The following is an 18,948-nucleotide window of genomic DNA, read 5'->3' on the forward strand; positions in this document are numbered from 1 at the left end:
CGTTTGTTTGTTGTTAAGCCCAAAGGTACACAATGGGTTATCTGTGCTTGCCCATCACGAGTATCCAAACACATTTTTTTAGAAGTATAAGCCTTGAGATTTATTTCTGAGCCACTGAGGTAGGGTAATAAATGAAATTGTCTACAAAGTTAGGGCTATTGCATTTAATTAAAATTTAATTGATTTGAAATACAAAGTTTATTAACATTTTAATTACCTATTTTTATTGCTTATGTGTATTAGAAACTAAATGCCGAAGGACAAGCAGCACAGTTGAAAATATCTGAGATTTGTTGTGGAGCAGCTCGTAATATAATAAGTAAACTGGTTGGTAAGTTTCTAAATAAAAAAGTGGTTAGGAAACACGTCAATAGAACGTAAGCGATACATGACGTTAAGTAGCCGGTACCACTTTAGATAAACTGATTATAACGTTTTTGATATATATAGATTTCCATCTAACGTCTGAGCGAAAAAAATAACAAAAAATTCTGCTTTAACTCAATGATCGGCGATATCTCAGGTACATACAGCAAAGTAAAGCAACTTTACATCTGAATTTAAATTCAGCTTAGCTCCTAAATCATCACATCAAAATATTCAGTTACTTAAAGCATCCCTAGATCTAAACTTACATTAATCTTAACTCCTAATTCACCACATCAAAATATTTATTTACTTAACGCAACCCTAGATCTGAACTTACATTAATTTTAACTCCTAATTTACTACATCAAAATATTTATTTACTTAACGCAACCCTAGATCTGAACTTACATTAATCTTAACTCCTAATTCACCACATCAAAATATTTATTTACTTAACGCAACCCTAGATCTGAACTTACATTAATCTTAACTCCTAATTCACCACATCAAAATATTTATTTACTTAACGCAACCCTAGATCTAAACTTACATTAATCTTAACTCCTAATTCACCACATCAAAATATTTATTTACTTAACGCAACCCTAGATCTGAACTTACATTAATCTTAACTCCTAATTCACCACATCAAAATATTTATTTACTTAACGCAACCCTAGATCTAAACTTACATTAATCTTAACTCCTAATTCACCACATCAAAATATTTATTTACTTAACGCAACCCTAGGTTTGAATATACATTCAGCTTAGCTTCTAATTCATCACATCAAAATATCTATTTACTTAAAGCAATTTTAAAGACAGAATTTACATGCAATTTAGCTCACAAGTCAAATCACATTTTTAAAGTATAACTCAATGATAATTTTGGGTGACAAAGGCCAGTTTCAACAAATAAAATGATCTGATTCGAGTAATGCCAAGTTGCTGTATTTTGCTCAAAGATTACAACATGTGTAAAATAATCATAAAACAATAGTTACACCCAATGACTCTCGTTCTCAGACGAGTTTAAAAAATGAAATATAGAAAGGAATGTGATTAGATGAAACCAATTTCCTTTCCGGTTTACTGTAAACTTTCTTGAATATATATTTATGCACAGGTAAAAGGAAATAGGCAGAAGCATCAAATAAAATCAATGCAGGTTGAATTGATAGCTTCATGTTGCTAGCACTAGGGTTAGTATGTACAGTAAAATATGCCTGATAAAGTTGGGATCCGCTGGGCGTGGACACTTAGTGCTCGCGTGACGAGCGCTCAGCCTAGCGTTTACTATTGCATTTAGCTTGCTTAATGTCTGGAGCTGCTTCTCTCAGCGACAAATACTAGCAAAATAAAGGTATTTTTAAAGCCATTTCTGATATACCTTAAAAATATTCATTTTAAAAATATGCACACTGACCTTTCCCATTGCTATACGTATACCAGGAAGAAAAATAATGCTTCTATCAATACTATTTTTGTTGCAGGACGAAGACTGGGCTACTAACGATTTTGAAAATTCAAGGAAGGTTTCACTTGAAACTAGAATAAAAGTAAGCAAAACTAGTGGATGAAGTTTTCTACACCTGCCCTGGAGGTGCATAATGTGAAGGATATAGCGAGGCATTCGCCATTTTTAATAGTGGAAATTATGTAAACAGAAAATATACACTAGGCTTATATTTTCATATTTTGGTTGTAAACTACTGTTTTTATCAATATTGGTTGGGAAGCGTGTCAGGTTTGTTCTAAACTGTTGGGAAGCGTGTCAGGCTTGTTCTAAACTGTTGGGAAGCGTGTCAGGTTTGTTCGAAATTGTTGGGAAGCGTGTCAGGTTTGTTCGAAACTGTTGGGAAGCGTGTCAGGTTTGTTCGATACTGTTGGGAAGCGTGTCAGGCTTGTTCGAAACTGTTGGGAAGCGTGTCAGGCTTGTTCGATACTGTCGGGAAGCGTGCTAGGTTTGTTCGATACTGTAGGGAAGCGTGCCAGGTTTGTTCGATACTGTTGGGAAGCGTGCCAGGTTTGTTCGATACTGTTGGGAAGCGTGCCAGGTTTGTTCGATACTGTTGGGAACGTGCCAGGTTTGTTCGATACTGTTGGGAAGCGTGTCAGGTTTGTTCGATACTGTTGGGAAGCGTGTCAGGTTTGTTCTAAACTGTTGTGAAGCGTGCCAGGTTTGTTCGATACTCTTGGGAAGCGTGCCAGGTTTGTTCGATACTGTTGGGAACGTGCCAGGTTTGTTCGATACTGTTGGGAAGCGTGTCAGGTTTGTTCTAAACTGTTGTGAAGCGTGCCAGGTTTGTTCGATACTGTTGGGAAGCGTGTCAGGTTTGTTCGATACTGTTGGGAAGCGTGCCAGGTTTGTTCGATACTGTTGGGAAGCGTGCCAGGTTTGTTCGATACTGTTGGGAAGCGTGTCAGGTTTGTTCTAAACTGTTGGGAAGCGTGCCAGGTTTGTTCGATACTGTTGGGAAGCGTGTCAGGTTTGTTCTAAACTGTTGGGAAGCGTGTCAGGCTTGTTCGATACTGTTGGGAAGCGTGCCAGGTTTGTTCGAAACTGTTGGGAAGCGTGCCAGGTTTGTTCGAAACTGTTGGGAAGCGTGTCAGGTTTGTTCTAAACTTTTGGGAAGCGTGTCAGGCTTGTTCGAAACTTTTGGGAAGCGTGTCAGGCTTGTTCGAAACTTTTGAGAAGCGTGTCAGGCTTGTTCGAAACTTTTGGGAAGCGTGTCAGGCTTGTTTGAAACTGTTGGGAAGCGAGCTAGGTTTGTTCGTACTTGTCGGGAAGCGTGCTAGGTTTGTTCGATACTGTAGGGAAGCGTGCCAGGTTTGTTCGTTACTGTCGGGAAGCGTGCCAGGTTTGTTCGTTACTGTCGGGAAGCGTGCCAGGTTTGTTCGATACTGTTGGGAAGCGTGTCAGGTTTGTTCTAAACTGTTGGGAAGCGTGTCAGGCTTGTTCGATACTGTTGGGAAGCGTGTCAGGCTTGTTCGATACTGTTGGGAAGCGTGCCAGGTTTGTTCGAAACTGTTGGAAAGCGTGTCAGGTTTGTTCTAAACTTTTGGAAAGCGTGTCAGGCTTGTTCGAAACATTTGGGAAGCGTGTCAGGCTTGTTCGAAACATTTGGGAAGCGTGTCAGGCTTGTTCGAAACTGTTGGGAAGCGTGTCAGGTTTGTTCTAAACTGTTGGGAAGCGTGTCAGGTTTGTTCTAAACTGTTGGGAAGCGTGCCAGGTTTGTTCGATACTGTTGGGAAGCGTGTCAGGTTTGTTCTAAACTGTTGGGAAGCGTGTCAGGTTTGTTCTAAACTGTTGGGAAGCGTGCCAGGTTTGTTCGATACTGTTGGGAAGCGTGTCAGGTTTGTTCGATACTGTTGGGAAGCGTGTCAGGTTTGTTCTAAACTGTTGGGAAGCGTGCCAGGTTTGTTCGATACTGTTGGGAAGCGTGTCAGGTTTGTTCTAAACTGTTGGGAAGCATGTCAGGTTTGTTCTAAACTGTTGGGAAGCGTGTCAGGTTTGTTCGATACTGTTGGGAAGCGTGTCAGGTTTGTTCTAAACTGTTGGGAAGCGTGTCAGGTTTGTTCTAAACTGTTGGGAAGCGTGCCAGGTTTGTTCGATACTGTTGGGAAGCGTGCCAGGTTTGTTCGATACTGTTGGGAAGCGTGTCAGGTTTGTTCGATACTGTTGGGAAGCGTGTCAGGTTTGTTCTAAACTGTTGGGAAGCGTGCCAGATTTGTTCGATACTGTTGGGAAGCGTGTCAGGTTTGTTCGATACTGTTGGGAAGCATGTCAGGTTTGTTCTAAACTGTTGGGAAGCGTGTCAGGTTTGTTCTAAACTGTTGGGAAGCGTGTCAGGTTTGTTCTAAACTGTTGGGAAGCGTGCCAGGTTTGTTCGATACTGTTGGGAAGCGTGTCAGGTTTGTTCGATACTGTTGGGAAGCGTGTCAAGTTTGTTCGATACTGTTGGGAAGCATGTCAGGTTTGTTCGATACTGTTGGGAAGCGTGCCAAGTTTGTTCGATACTGTTGGGAAGCGTGCCAAGTTTTTCGATACTGTTGGGAAGCGTGCCAAGTTTGTTCGATACTGTTGGAAAGCGTGCCAGGTTTGTTCGATACTGTTGGGAAGCGTGCCAGGTTTGTTCTAAACTGTTGGGAAGCATGTCAGGTTTGTTCGATACTGTCGGGAAGCGTGCTAGGTTTGTTCGATACTGTCGGGAAGCATGTCAGGTTTATTCGATACTGTTCGAAAGTATGTCACCAAAAAGTTGAAAGTGGTTTATATAGTTACCCGCGTGCTGATGATGCTAAATGTATGTAAATGTTTTGATTTTTCTTACGACGTTCTTACTACTTTCAGGAAGAAAGAAGCAATAAAACAAGTAAAGTACTTTACATTATATATATATAGAACCAGGCGTACAAAGAACATGCATATCATCATAAAACTATTATGTCAATACGCTCTCCTAACCTGTTGAACTGCGGCAAGCACGGTCCCATTAGCTTGAAGCGCAACGTTATTACCAGAAGAGTGACAAGGACGAGAAATCCCAGTCTCGTCAGGGACTTTCGTACCCATGGCGACATCGTCTCCTGGCCGAAAATAACCCATTTCCAGACCTGCAATTAAACAAACGTGTTAGATATGTAACACAGAGATATATTTAAAATCTAATGTAATCTAATAAAGTCTATATAAAGTGAACCATTAGGGTCTATAAACATGAAACAACATACGAAAACATAAAGAAATGTAACGATACAGACCGTAAGGTTTTCCAAGCAACATTAAACTTTCGAATTTTATGAGGCATTTAAAAGCGACTGGACAAATTTTAAAACAACAGAAAACAAAATACCGAAAACCGAAAAGTTAAAATACGCTCAACATCTGGAAGGGAAGAAACTCCACGAATGGTTGTGCTGCTTTGTCTCTGTAGTTGTCACTCACCTCAGGGTAAGAGACCTTTCTTTCTTCTTGTTCGCACGTGTTGCGAAACTGTGTGGTTGGACAGAAATGATTGGTCTGTGACGAGCACATAACAGATTCTTGATGAACAAGTGAATTCTATCACCTTGTTCATACGGTACGTCTTTATATATAAATTGATTCTCAGCTTTTTATCATTAAGTTGGTATATTCATACAAATGAATTGGTTTGCTTTGTTCCGATTTTCGCGCAAAGCTATACTTGGGTTATCTGCGCTAACCGTCCCTAACTTAGCAGTGTAAGATTAGAGGGAAGGCAGCTAGCTAGTCGTCACCACCCACTCACAACTCTTAAGCTACTCTGTTTACCAACAAATAGTGGAGATGACCGTCACATTATAACACCCACACGGCTGAAATGCAAATATTTTTCGTTAGACGGGGATTCTAGCCTGAGACCCCCAGACTGGGAATCAAACCTCTTAACCACTACACGAATAAAAACGAAAATTAGTTGAACCAGATATGACAGATAATTTTATATATGCAAATGAAAAAACAACCCACCATAAACAAATTTACTATTAGAAAGAAACGAAGTTTCTTACCCTTCACACCCCTGAAAGGACGACTTTCAGAAATAACGTCTTTGCTCGCGCTAACGAGCAAGATGTGGCCAGTTGGTCAGAGCGCTCAATTTGTGTTCTGCAGGTTCAGAATCCTCGTCCTACCAAACATGCTCGTCCTTTCAACCGTAGGGGAGTTATAAGTCACGGTCAATCCCACTATTCGTTGGTAAAATAGTAACCCAAGAGTTGGCGGTGGGTGGTGATGACTAGCTGCCTTCCCTCTAGTCTTACACTGCTAAATTAGGGACGGTTAGTGCAGATACCCTCGTGTAGATTTGCGCAAAATTAAAGAAAAAACCCAAAGCGAACAAGATACCAATTTGCATGAAAAACATAATTTAAGCTTAACTTCCGTAAATAAAAATCGAGTATATTTTATTTTTGTTATTGAAGCGATATTGGGTATTTCAAACCGAAGATTTTTTCAATACGCTGCTTCTAATTCTGATTCAGCAAAAAAAAAGGATTATATTTTTTCATATTCAAAACAGCGACGGCTGGTAACAAACGATGTCACCACCATAAACCATCCGACCACGTCATGTCTACAAAAACCTAATCGATTTCATTTTCACATAAAAGTATTAAGTTTTGTTTGTTTGATTTGAATTTCGCAGAAAGCTACTCGAGGGCTATCTGTGCTAGCCGTCCGTAATTTAGCAGTCATCACCACCCACAGCCAACTCTTGGGCTACTCTTTTACCAACGAAAAGTGGGATTGACCGTAACATAACAACGCCCCACATGGATGCGAACCCGCGACCCTCAGATTACGAGTCGCACGCCTTAACACGCTTGACCATGCCGGGCCAAAATACTAACTACATAAATGCATGTAGTAAAGCATTGTATACTGTGCTAATCTAAAGTGCTTTTGGTAAACACATTTTCTCTTAAAGAGACGGACTCGAATATATTTATCAAAAGAATGTGAACCTAAATTGACATTAAAAAGAGGGAATTTTCAATAGCCGCAGCGTTTGAAATTCTTTTAGGCAAGATTAGAATAAATTAATTCACCCCGTTGTTAATTATATTTTTGTGCGTCAGCAAAAGCGAAGAGTGCTCACACCCGATTCGATTTTATTTGTCATCAGAATCTATTCCAGCCTACCCTCAAATTAAAATTCGTTTAGGCAGGATCATATGATCAAATACACCAATCGAAAGGGTTTGACTTTCTGAGTCTAAATTTATAATTAGATCTCAAATCGGTCGAGAAATAACAGAGTTACGAGTTAAAAGTTTGCACTTCAGAAAAAAACAACAACAACAAAAAACTCAATCTGTTCTATGAGCCATTATGCCGCGGCTGAAAATCTAAATGTACAGTTTAATGTTATATATTTTTTTTACACCAGAAATACTTGATTTAAGGTATGATATACTGATTAATAATACAGAAATATGAAAGTTGTTCTTTAAAATATTTCAAATAATCTAAAACAACTGTAACTCTATGGGACTATTTAACTGAGTTTACCTTCGTAGAGAGTAACTCGTAGATAATACAGACCGCCAAAACGGTCAAACATTGTTCCTTACAAAGCGTTCCACACACTGCAAGAGCCGCCGTTTCTGCACAACAGCGCCATCCTAATAATAAAAATAATCCGAATTGACATAATGAAATAAAGATTATTAAACTATATCTTAATCTATTATTAACGCAAAGTAAGGAATTCAATTTTACTCGATATTACGCGAAAACCAAATAATGTGCAAATTATATATAATACAATCCATTTCTTTTAGCGTAACTAAACACCTACTATTAATGGTAATAGTTTATGCATTTAATTAATTTTATTGAGCTTATAGCTGTGATTACAATTTGTTCAGCACAAGTGCCCTCAAATCCAAAGTGGTCAGCGCTTGAATGTGAGTTAGTTGATTTATCTGAGTTTAACTGTCTGATAGCGTACTTTTTCTCACTACGGAACTAGATATACCAAATATTGGGCGTCCACTTGTCTTAATGTTTGTTCGGGTTCCAACATTTTTATCTCAAAAGCTTCTCCAGAATTAATTATTCGAAAAAAATAATCGAATTCTCGGTTGGTTAGAACGTGCGAAACGCATCGAAACAGCAGTTTATTTTCACAACAAGAAACGATCGCGTAATGACACGTCATTTCCAAAATTTTAATGATATGAAAAGTTCGATTCCGTAATTAATGTTTGTTTGTTTATTTTTTTTGTGAATGAGTACATTGTACTCGAATAAATACGCCCGAGTCCAATTTCTCGAATTCCAAATAACATGACACACAAAACCTTTGAATCATTAATAGATACGCCATTTATATAGAAAAAACTGACAAATATACAGTTTAAATAACAAAGGGGCATCGGGGCTACTTGCATAATTACAGCGATCAGTTGGCTACCCTTTTTTTTATGAAGCAGTGGATTACATGTTAATAACGCTTTATTTAGAATCCTGCATATGTGATAAAAAATGTTATTGAATTTTCCAGGTTGAACAAGATTACTGTTAAATTATGCATGCAAGTGAACGTTACTACACATGTACGGTTGATATAACGTCCCACAGCAACTGTGCAGTACGTTAACTTGAATATCTTTGGCCTGCATTACGCATACTAAATAGCAAGTACCATACATCACGACTACACAATACGTAGTCGTGTAAGAAAAGCCACTGTGCTGTATTATCGTTTAGTACAGAGTGAAAATTTATATAAAATAAAAACAACTACGTAAACAGAAATACAATAATTTGTCAACCACAGTGTTACGTCTCTTTTACCTAGTGAGGACGAAGTTTATTGTATTCTACCAAGGTTCGTCAGGCTGGATGAGATACGATAGACGAAGTTGTGGTCAAAGCATTGTTTATACTGTCAATTGCGTGAAAAATGATCGAGAAACGGTTGTTAACAAACGAGAATTAAAATGTTATCACACGAGAAGTGTCTTTGAAGTTTGTTTGCGTATTCTACTGAATAAAATAAGTCACGCACGAACGCACAGAAACGTCTAATACTTTTGCAAACCTTTGGTATACTTATGAACACGGCGTCAGAATTCTTGGAAGAATTTATTTTAGCATCAATTTGTTTTAAATTTACGTTTTTAAGAAACGTCACTAGATGGCATGCTTCATGTTTTTGCCGCCATAACTGGTTTTGTTAAATACAAAACTTCACAACTAACTGTCTGCGCTTTGTCCACTACGGGTATCACAACTGCGAACAACTCCCCTCCCCGGAATGTGGTACCACTACTATTTCGAGCTCACCGCGGACTATCTGCGCTAACCGTTCCTAATTTAGCACTGAAAGTATAAAATAAAAGCAGCTAGTCACCACCACCTACTGACAATTTTGGGGCTGCTTTCTTACCAACGAATAGTGGGATTGACATGTTTGGTGGGAAAGGGATTCGAACCACGTGAACTGCCGATTACGAGTCGAGCGCTCCAACCGCCTGGTCACGCGAAACCTTTTTCTAAGGAGTCCCACCTTAAACAGTTATGCCATAGGTTTCGCGTTTCGGTACGTCTTTATTTAACACTACACCACTGATTATAAACCTAGATACTTATTACTGAGACGCGGGAGACTCTAGGACACACAATCCAGTAAAAAAAACAAAATACTAAGAGAAGTTCCGGGAAGACAACTTTGTTAGGTTAGCTACCACGCCAGAAAGTTGTTAGTTTCTATAACCCTTCAATCATATACTTATATTTTTCATTATAGGTGGAGTCCACACAGTGTTTCATGTTGGTAAAACATGTAGGAAATCCAAATAGTGGTTAATGGAATTTACGACAACGTTGACCGTGTGGTATTTCGTACTTGTAAAGTTTTGCTTGAAAGTGGGCTTAGCACAGAAATTTGTGTTATTATTAAAATACATTTTTGTTTTTGTGTTACAAAATTGAGCTGTCTCTGGCTAGTGTGTGCAGCGCATAATTCGATATCTTGTACTAAATATGTAACTTGACTCAATTTTTTTAATACAACGCTCAAGCAACGCAACGAATTTGAATATTTGGCAACTATTCATTACGATAATTCCCGCTTAGTGTTTATAACGTTTCTGTGACTCAGAGACATCTCGATTTTTCCAGTTCTTGCAACATAAAATTTAATTGCTCAAATACGTTACTAAAAGTAAACAAAACATGGGATAACGTCTCAGTGGACTGTTGTTATTATTATAGCAAGGTCACGTTAGATTATCTGCTGTGTTCCACCGTGGGCTTTTGGTTTGTTTTGAATTTCGCACAAAGTTACTCGAGGGCTATCTGCGCTAGCCGTCCCTAATTTATCAGTGTAAGACTAGAGAAATAGCAGCTAGTCATCACCACCACGCGACAACTCTTGAGCTCCTCTTTTACCAACGAATATTGGGATCGACTGTACATTATAACGCCCGATGGTTGAAAGGGCGAGCATTTTAGCGTGACGAGGATTCGAACCCGCGACCCTCGGATTAAGAGTCGAGTGCCTTAACCACCTGACCATGCCGGGCCTTCCACCGTGGGAAATTGAACCCTGGATCTTAGCGTTGGAAGTCCTTAAACTTACTGTTGACCCACCAAGAGACATTGAAGCGTAAATAGTTCATTTTTCTAGTTGTTCCTTATGCGTAATAAATATTATCTTGAGTCGTAAGCTACGTGTAATTAATTACGTTATTTGTTTCATGCTTCGTTCCAAATAATAATAATTCAATTGTATAAACATGGGAGACATGCCTAATTTTTTCTCCGACTTTTTTTTTCACCAACAGAAACAGCATCCTTTAATCAATGAAATATTAGACACACGTGTCAGTTGGTATAAAATATGTTTGTGTCTATCAAGTCATTTATAAATCTCTGAAGTCTATGAATATCCCTACCTCACTACATTCTTGTTTTGGTCTTAACGTACAACGATGGGAAGTTTCACACCCAATTAGTCTAAAGGGATATTGTGAGAGCTAAAAAAATTGAAATCAATAACGATAAGTAAAGGTTTCCAAGCTATTGATCATGGACACTGGATTTGGAGTTTCAGAAATACGTATACTTAGAAAGTTATTACGAACAAGTGGTACTCTGCGTTTATTCACCTGTTAAAGAAAACATAAACAAAATAAACTAGACTTTCTACGGAGAAACACTGCGTTTTAATGACTCCAAAAACGTCTAATTTGTTTGAAGTTCGGTGTAAAAAAAATTTTCTTCTCAGAAAAATCGAATATAATATGACTTTATAAGTTCGTGTTTTATATAGAAATGTTAAGATAAAAACTGACGGATAAAAATAATTCAAAAACAAAGTTCATGTTTTATTTTAAAGTAGAGTTACATTGGGCTGTTTGCTGTGTTCTATGCGGGGAACAAAACCTCGGATTTTTGCGTTGTAAATCCGTAGATTTATCGCTTACGGCTGATAGACTTTAAAAACAAAACCGATTTAATATATCATAAGGAAAGCAGGATTGACATCTCAGTTTATCATCTGGGTTTTCCTACAGGAATCCTAGCTTGCATTTGTTAAACACATGGCTTTAAAACGCCGCTTTCGAATCAACAGTGTTGGTTCCTTTTAAGTTATTTTATTCATAAAGCAGTTAAACTTATCATTACTTCAGATGAACAATTAATAACAACGCTTCCCCCCCCCGATGGTTCAGAGATAAATTTGAAGGCTTGATACATTAACATTCGGGGTTTAATCCCTGCTTATGGGCACTGCATAGATAGTCCATTCTGTAGCCCTGTGCTTAACAAGCAAATAAACAATTAAGAAAGATTATTTGGGTAAAATATCCTAGCGACAAGAACTGGAACCAATGATCAATGTGCACTGAAGAACTTGTTAATCTTACCGCTTACTTCTCGAAGTTAAAGTAACATATTTCCCATGTATTGTTCAATTCAACCAAAAGATTTCTCGACAAACGTGAAATAGGTCGTTAATATGACAAACTCATAAACTAAATCAAAAGTCTAGAAAGCAACGCTAGTTTCTTAATCGTTGATCTAAATACATGCATGTTATAAAATGGCTCAAAATGTTTTTTTTTTATCCATATCAAGCCATCTCTCTCTCTCGCGCGCACGTTTTTCTTTTGACAAAAGTTTAAACATTTAAATATTTCACACAAACGCATTTTCTTTCAAATGACACGAGAGAGTCGAAGTTATAATTGTGGAAATCTCTTATTAAATCCGAAACAAAAAGGTGCTCGTAAACGTCCATTTTAAAAATACGACCGCGAAACCCAAAATGGATGATTTTGAAAGGTATCACGACACCTTTTAGTTTTATCGAGAACTAAATGACTATATTAAAATATCTTAATTGAAGAAATAACGATTGATTTATCAAACGTCTTACCCACGTGATCGTAACGCTGTTTAAGCCGCACGTAATGAAACAAGGCACTCAAGAAGAAGACAGCTGAGAGGAGTTCAGCTCTTCCAACCACACCGGCAACCTGTGGACAATAATAATCAAAACTGAAACCAAATCAGGTAACAGACATGCGTGCAACTCATTACAGCAAACAATGGTACTTTCATTTACAGATAAAGTTTTAATTCACGTCTTTCAACAAGAACAAAAAAGGGTTACAAGCTACTCGTGACTTACATTTGGCTTCACCTACTGTTTACCTAAGTTAACAGAATTAGCTTAGGTACAAAAACTGTTCTACGGGAAGAAACCAAACTTATTAACTACATATACACATTTTTTTTTGGGGGGGGGATCCATTAACTTCTAGAAAATTGGAGAAAATGCAGACAGATATAGTTTGATAATGACTTTGTACCGAGCGCTTGCTCTAACAAATATATTTCCTGAGTGGTTAGATTTTAGTTGAAAAATACTAACTGATGCAATTCTTCCAAAATGTAAGACTAAGAAGGTTTTTAGGTGGAATCCTCATGTCATTCGTTTCAATGCTATATACTTACAATAGGTAACTCTGGATTTATATCTTCGTCCAGAACTAAACTGTTTTTTACTTCATTCGTCCTTAATCGCATCTAGATAAAAGGTTGGCCCCTCCAAAGTCATCCTTTGGTAGCTGATCCTGACAAAAACTTTAAAGGGCGAGCACTTTCGGTGACGGGGAATTCAAACCCGCAACCCACAGATTGCGAGTCAAGCGCCCTAACTAGTAGCCCTTTCCAGGCCTTCAAGAATTAGACTATCTAATCAGTCAATGATTACTGATGAATCAAGAACTCTTTCTCAGGAAGTCTTTGCTTTCCACAATGTGGAATATGATACCTCTCTTTTTCCGACAAGTGACATTTGTCGTTAGTGTCCTTATCGGCACAAATATATTAACTTAATGAAAATAATGTATAAAATACGACAGAGTTCTTCTGTGGGAAAAACACGACAGGAGGAAGGTGGCTATTGGAGGTGTCATGATCTTCACTGTTACTTTCAGATATCACACTGAAAAACACGCCTGTTTATGCGAGTTTTGATGGGATTATTAAATACATCATACACGCCACCTGTGCTTCGGAAATGCAGTACTAAAAAAAAAAAAAATCGCAAACGCAATATACATCTTACGAGAATAACTTAGAGGTAGCTCATTTGAAATCTTGCACGAAACTTCTAAGTCCACCTACAATACGTTGAACAGAGTTATTCTAGTCCAATGTCTGATAAACAGCTAATGCGAGCATCGTATGTCGTAAATTTCATTTATCACAGTATTGGTCCGTCACATCGACGGAGGAACTTACGTGACTAATAAATAACAACATGAGAAGAAAAAAAAACAGCGGTGTAACGGATATACATTTGTTGGTTTGTTTATTTTGAATTTCGCGCAAAGCTACACGAGGACTTTCTGCACTAGCCGTTCCTAATTTAGAAGTGTAAGGGCAGCTAGTCAACAGCATCCACCCCTTTCTTTTGAGCTACTCTTTTACTAACGAATAGTGGGATTGACCGTCACATTATAACGCCCTCACGGCTGAAAGGGCGAGCATGTTTGGTGTGACGGGGATTCGAACCCTCGACCCTCAAGTCAACACTTAATGTTATTTTTATGCTCGCAGAAAATCTTAACATAACTAATCGTGTGCCGGAAGTCAAATGGCCAGAAATAAAGTGTCGTAGAATGTGTGTGCACGTTTTTTAATAGCAAAACCAAGTCGGGCTATCTGATGCGGGATTGACCGTAACATTATAACGTCCCCACGGCTGAAAGGGCGAGCTTGTTGGTTTGACTGGGATTCGAATCCGCAACCCTCAGATTACGAGGCGAGTGCCTTAACCTTCTGCCCATGCCGGGTGGTTAAGTGAAGGAGAGGATTTTGTTGTTATGGTTTCAGTTGCGATAGAAAGTGAGAATTACAAATATTCAAAATGGAAATATAAAGCTCCATAAAGCAGTGATTACACATCAAACCCATTCAGTAATTATATACCTTCTAAATTGCTAGTTTAAATTTTGAATATCACATTTTAATATTTGATAAAACAAACGCATCGAGCTGAAAGTAAACAAAAATAGTTCATTTAAAAAACACTTTTTATTTTTCAAACTTGTCCCTAATAGGATCAGCTAAACCTGTAAAGAACTGTTAATCGTTTTCTCATATTCAGCTCTACAGACAATTCTAATGACATTATATTAATGGGTTGAGCAGTGTAAGATACATTTCCAACCTAAAGAATTTCTTCGCAAAAACGTACCAGATGGTAACAAAGAAAAAATATCCCTCAAATAATAACAAAGCGAAAAAAAAAAATACACAGTTGATAAAAATGTTACGATTTAACTTCGAACTCAACGCGGTGATATTTTACAATAAACTCTTACTGACGACATTCTATAAATAATAATAAAAATAACAAGTCTGCAATAGTTACGTACTTCAGACATTCTGGGGCTGAAGTTTTTTTTTCTTCTTTTTTATTTTTTAAACAGTGTAAGAAAACACACTACGTATCTTCAGTGTCTACCTAATCAGGTTTCAGTTTCGGTTGGCGCCACTTGAAACCGAAGCCTAATGACTAGAAAGGCGTTTCTCACATTTCACTGACGCACAACAGTATAGGGTTTTCAAAAGAAAAAAAGTTCAGCGTTTAATGTTTTAAAAGAAATTCTCTTTCATTCTCTTTGAATATAGCAAACAGAGCATGCGCGTTTTCTTTCTAATAATCTATCGAATAACATGGAAACAAGATCCTAATTGGAAAGGGTTATCTCACGCTAATGAATGCTGTGCAGTCATTAATTAGAGACGCGTGCCAAACAACCGAATATGATGCTTAAACTGTAGCTCTATAATGTTGGTGTAATTGAGTACGACCACGTGCGCTTTTAAACAAAGTCACCGCACAACAACGATAACAAGTTTGAGCCAATAGATTGTGGTTGATGTGGAGCTGTGTTAAGCCTTTTTTGTTCATAAAAATAGTCAAAGAATTTCATAAATACTTCAGGTAGCAGTTTGAAAGAACTAAACTGGATGGTATATTCCGAGTTTATATACTTACACAAAAGAGTGCATAGTATTTTGATACCAATTAGTGTACAAACCGCTTAATTTTGAATTACTACTGGAAGGTTTATTTTTATTTTTTTCTTAAAGGAGAAAAAGAAATTCAGGTGGATAACTTTCTCTATAACATCACCAAACAAATACGTCTGCAATCTAATTTAACTAACAAAGATAATTTTGTGAAGAAATGAGATTAATACGTTTTTACATATTCTCACTACAACGTCTCCAAAAGAAAATAATTGAAAAACAAGCGAACCGTTAACTAACTGTATACTTACTGCTTCTGTGTGAATCGGATGGACGGAAAACAAAATGGCAGCAACAAAACTGACAACACGAGGCAAGAAGAGGAGGCACAATCTGTAATGATATTTCATTAGAGTGACATCTATATTCAAAAAGGTATAAAAATTAAAATAGGAGCACAAAAACTAGCTACTATTAAATAGATTTTTTACTTTTTTGTTTCTAATAGATGTTTCAGTTTCAAAATATTTTTACACAGTAGTTTCTATAACGTTTCTTTTTCATAGACCAAAGGTTGTCAAGGTTAAAATAAAACCTTGATTGTTACCATTTCCGGCTGTAATCTAAAGCTTCGCGTCGTTTTAGGTTTGTATCTGCAATGAGTAATATGTAGATATTTTGCCAATGCTTTAGCTTTTCAGAAATATACCATTTGAGTGCAACCTAACATTACCTTTACCTACTTGAATGTATTCATAGCTCTTTCACGTATTAACGTATTTTAGCTTTCATTTAGAAGCAAAGCGTAAGAGGTTTTTCAATAAAAAATATACTGTCTGTATGATATAAAAGTACGATTGTGCCATAAATATACGTGTTCATCACGTGCGTGTTTTCAAGACTTTCTTGTTTTGCTATGACATACAAAACTATAACTAACCATAACGTTCTTTTGGTAAAATAACAACATCCAAACGCTTATTTTGTTTCACCAGCTGAAATATTGTGATTAGGGAATAAAAATGTGTTTATAATTATTAATTAAATTTTTATTTTTGTAAAATGTAAATTTAAAGAGACGGAAAAGTTTCCAAAATATCTGCCGGAGTGAGATTTGTTAATTTCATCAAGGTGACGCAACATTGCACACACCCTCTGCTGTTGTTTTGTAAATAAAAACAACTTATGTCGATTGAGTAACTTTAATGCAGCAGCGACACCGAGTCATACCCCAACATAAATATTACTAAGAAGTCTGGTATATACACTGCTGGCCAAAATCTTAAGGCCAATAAACATAAAGAAAAAATATGCATTTTGCGTTGTTAGACTCAACCACTTATTTGAACAGAGCTTCGAAAGATGAAAATAAGAAAAGGGAAAATAAAAATAAAAAACGTTTTCAGCATTTAATAGGGAATATGTGAACACTATGAAATTAGTCTAAATACTAGCTGGTTAAAAGTTTAAGACCATACCAAAAAGAAGTCCTAATCAGGGTAGGAAATGCCCAACAAGAGGTCTCATTAGTGAGTTGCACGGCCGTCATTGCGAATAACTTAAAACATTCGCGTTAATATGGTCGATATAAGCGTTTGCAGAAGGCTGGTTGAAATGTTATTCCAAGTGGTGAAGATGGCTTCACGAAGATCATGCACTGTTTGGAAATAACTTCCCTTGCCATCCACCCCCAAACATTTTCAATGGGGTTCAGTTCGGGCGAACACGCTGGATGGTCCAAAGGAATCACGTTATTCGCCATGAAAAGTCCTTTATTCTGCGGGCATTGTGGATTGCAGCGTTGTCCTGTTGGAAGATCCAGTAATTTCCACACAAGCGAGGGGCTTCAGTCAATAAGGATGCTCTCTCCAACATGCTAATGTTGCCAGTTGCTGTTTGACGCCCCTGTATAACCTGAAGCTCCATTGTTCCATGGAAGGAAAAAGCACCACAGATCATGATGGAACCTCCTCCACTGTGTCGTGTAGAAAATGTCTTCGGTGGGATATCCTTATCGTACCAGTAACGTTGGAAGCCATCTGGACCAACCAGGTTAAATTTTTTCTCATCAGAAAACAAAACCTTCGTCTACTTTTCTACGTCCTATGTTTGGTGCTTCTCAGCAAAGTTTAACCAAGCTGTTTCGTGGTGTGGAAGGAGGCGTGGCCTTTGAAGACGTTTACGGTTTTTAAAGACTTTCTCTTATGGGTGCCGTCTTATTATTCTTGAGCTGCATTATGCGTCCGTAAGGGCCTTAATCTGGTTCGACGATCGGCTGGTATCTTGCCGGACAACCCGTCGAATCTTCCTGCTCAACGCCAGCGAAATTTTCTTGGGCCGACCACTTGAAGTTCTCGTTCCGTATCCTTCAGGGTCTTTTAAGAAATTTGCAACAGCAGTTTTACTACGTCCAATCTCACTAGCGATGATGGCACGTTGAGAAAGACCTTGCTTTTACAGCTCGACAATTCTGCCACGTTCAAACTCTGTCAACTTTTTAGCCTTTGTCGTGTTTTTACCCAATGTAACACGGGACATGTCGGTGTGAGATGTTGACAACGCTAATGCTTGAACACAAATGACTAAATTTCGTTACGTGTTTATCCGATTAACGCTACGTTTCAGTATGGTCTTAAACTTTTGACCAGCTAGTATTTAGGCTAATTTCATAGTGTTCACATTTTTCCTATTAAATGCTTAAAAAGTTTTTTATTTTTATTTCCTATTTTCTTACTTTCATCTTTCGAAGCTCAACTCAAATAAATGGTTGAGTCTAACAACGCAAAATGCATATTTTTTCTTTATGTTCATTGGCCTTAAAATTTTGGCCAGCAATGTATATGTATTTTCAACCCTCCTAGTTAAACAAGTGTTTATCCACATAAAGTTTTTAACTTATCTTTATTTCCATCAGATAAAACCAAAAGTCAACTTTCTCCTTTATTTCTGAAAGGTGCAGGTAACACGTGGAAAGCAACAGTAGGTTTTCTTCTTAGAGAAACGTGTTTAGTACAACATAACGAGTGAGAAGATAATATATATCACTACTGAAGGGAATAACAGATCCCATCTTAACCGATGCTATGTGAAAACACTATACTTTAAGACACAAACACCGATACCTGTAATACAAGACGCAGACTAAGGCATGAAGCAGAACATTGATCACGTGATAACCTAAAGGCTGAAGACCATGGACGGCATAGTTAAGTCGGAAGGTGAAGACCGTGAGTGGACGGTATGACTTGTGACTTTGTTCCTGTTATAACACAAATTCACCAGGTTTAAACTCTAAGAAACATAAACGCTTACAAAGACCCTTGTTAAACAAACGAACAGAAAAAAGTCGAAAATCCTAGTTTATTTACGTAACATTTACGTAAAATGTTTCGTTTTTGTTGCCTCATACAAATGTTACATTAACTTTTGTGGGTGTTTATATAGACAGTATGTACAAAAGTGCACAAATGTATACATATAAAACGGTGAATGTACATTTTCAAAAGTTATATAGGTCAACAAAATATCTCAGCCTTCGATAC

The 18,948-nt window shown here is 37.5% G+C and overlaps 1 pseudogene across 1 annotated transcript in view; it reads right to left on the reverse strand.

The window, feature by feature from the left end:
- LOC143240866 (protein O-mannosyl-transferase Tmtc3-like) overlaps nt 1–18,948 on the reverse strand; it is a 144,303-nt pseudogene that overhangs the window by 32,777 nt on the left and 92,578 nt on the right. Inside the window, exons 4-8 of the transcript XR_013022009.1 lie at nt 18,529–18,665; nt 15,718–15,799; nt 12,294–12,393; nt 7,412–7,524; nt 4,841–4,989 (exon numbers count right to left, since the gene is read on the reverse strand). The product of XR_013022009.1 is annotated as a protein O-mannosyl-transferase Tmtc3-like (transcript). The remainder of the gene's footprint in view (nt 1–4,840; nt 4,990–7,411; nt 7,525–12,293; nt 12,394–15,717; nt 15,800–18,528; nt 18,666–18,948) is intronic.

Source organism: Tachypleus tridentatus, chromosome 13 (assembly GCF_004210375.1).
Source record: "Tachypleus tridentatus isolate NWPU-2018 chromosome 13, ASM421037v1, whole genome shotgun sequence".
In the NCBI taxonomy this organism is placed as follows: Eukaryota; Metazoa; Arthropoda; class Merostomata; order Xiphosura; family Limulidae; genus Tachypleus; species Tachypleus tridentatus.